The sequence below is a fragment of the Branchiostoma floridae genome, chromosome 6, assembly GCF_000003815.2.
Source record: "Branchiostoma floridae strain S238N-H82 chromosome 6, Bfl_VNyyK, whole genome shotgun sequence".
NCBI lineage: Eukaryota > Metazoa > Chordata > Leptocardii > Amphioxiformes > Branchiostomatidae > Branchiostoma > Branchiostoma floridae.
The window spans coordinates 10,606,615-10,608,584 of NC_049984.1; the positions used below are offsets into that span (position 1 = coordinate 10,606,615).

General features: G+C 41.8%; 1 long non-coding RNA gene across 1 annotated transcript in view; it reads left to right on the forward strand.

The window, feature by feature from the left end:
* Window positions 1–1,970, forward strand: part of LOC118418026 — an 11,171-nt gene extending 9,201 nt beyond the window's left edge. Inside the window, exons 2-4 of the long non-coding RNA XR_004831427.1 lie at window positions 1,112–1,277; window positions 1,405–1,506; window positions 1,804–1,970. This is a non-coding gene — a long non-coding RNA (uncharacterized LOC118418026). The remainder of the gene's footprint in view (window positions 1–1,111; window positions 1,278–1,404; window positions 1,507–1,803) is intronic.

Consider the following 1,970-nt stretch of genomic DNA (forward strand, 5'->3'; position numbering starts at 1 on the left):
ACGCTGTGCATTAGGATTTACCTCGAATAGAAACGTAAAACTTCTTGTTTCTGATCCATGCTCTCGCGATTTGTATGTTGAGCCATGACATTATAGTTGAGCATTATAGGAGGCTGTAGCCCTATTTACCTTCTCGGCTGACCTGATCGCTTGGATCGGGAAAGTCGAGACCCTGTGGACCGATGGCCTAACGCGCTGTTCAACTGTGCCCTGATGTAAAAGAAACTTGGTAAATGTTCAAAGTTAGGGGAGGGACAAATATACGTTTTCTCACCTTCGAAATTCAGCATCAGATGTATCATGAACACTACCAGGAAAGCACGGTGCTCCCAGTTCGCCATCCTGCTGTAGAATATGACCGACCCGGAGTAGGCGTGACAGACGAGTCGGTGTACAGACACGGCCTGTGCACCGCTGCCTGTGTGTTTCACACCGCCGACACGCTCAATAAACAGCACGTCACCGGAACGTACTGCGCCTGCGCAAACCCTGGTAGTTTGGGGCTTGGTTTGGTCAACGTTGCATTAAAATCCCGATTGTTGCTCAGTATATGCTAGAGACATGGTTTCGTGTAAAACGCACACGGAGTTTCACCCTTATATACGCACGTACTTTCTTAAATCCGGCCCTTTAGTAAACCGCGGCTTCAGCATGTCTATACTCTTCGCGCAGCCGCAGCACGTTCCGGTGACGTGCTTCAATAAACCCGACACAAGTGCACAGTCACGTGACGCTGATGTTTGCCGTGTTATGATAATATGAAGGAGACTTTCGTCTCGAAGTCGAGTGATCACGGTCTTGAGCAGCGGCGGATTTGTTTTGAAACGCTATACTTTCACTTGAGAACATACATCGCACATCAACTTTCGGCGAAGTTTAGTGTTAGTTTAAAAAATTCAATACCTTCGAAGTTAAAGCCTTTGCATTAATATTGTAACGTTATATCCTTTGTTGCGGACCCCGCCGGGGCCCTGCTGGACTTTTGAAATTTTCTATGTTTAGTTTTCTGATAGGTACCAGCTCAAATGAATATGGTTGCGACCAACAGTATATACTGATGATTTTAGGACGATCAGATAAGTTGATAAAATCTGTTTCTATTGTCTCGCAGGTATTTCCCGAGCACGGAGCTAGCTAGGATGGGGAAGAATAGACAAAAGAGCCGCCCGGCGAGTAAGGGTGGAAATGCAGGAAGCCAGCAGAAGAACGTTTTCTCTGTATCCAAGCATCAAGCCATGAAAGCAAAGAGGAAAGCAAAATCCATCAATGTGAAAAAGGTCAGAACAACTTCAATAAATATTTTCAACATTTTTTTTACAATTTGTTGTTTTCACGTTGCTATTTCAAAAATAGCTCAACTGCAGTTTTAACATGCTTAGAATAACTAGTGTGATTTTTACCCAGTTGAATTCTCAGGTACGTCAGGAAGTGAGAAGAGTGAACAGAACAACAACAAACTTGCAAGAGGAACTAGTAAATGTACAAAAGGACACAGAGACACAAAAGGTAACAGAATGCGACAAAATTCTGTCTTATTCAAAAACGTACACTCTATATTACACTTGTATTAAATTATTTTTGTCTCATTTTATTTTTATCTGACCCTTAGATATCTACCTCCCTCATGACCTGAATAAAAAGCAGGCAGATTTGAGCTTCGCACAAACAAATAAAGGTCCAGACAAATGTATGACTTGTGTGATTATACACTTCCTTGTCACAGTTCAAACACAAAGTTTCTCCATTATTTATCAAAGTTAACATGTTCCTACGGCTCATAACCTATCGCTATCACATTTTCAGAAGAAAACACATCTGAAGGCCAACTCAAACCCAGCTACGGTTCAACCTCCACCAGACATGGATGCTGCTGCACTACAATTTGCTATGTTATAATATCAAGCCAACAAAAACTCTTGTCATAATTACTTATTATTATATTGTTATTATTACTTATTACTCCAAACATA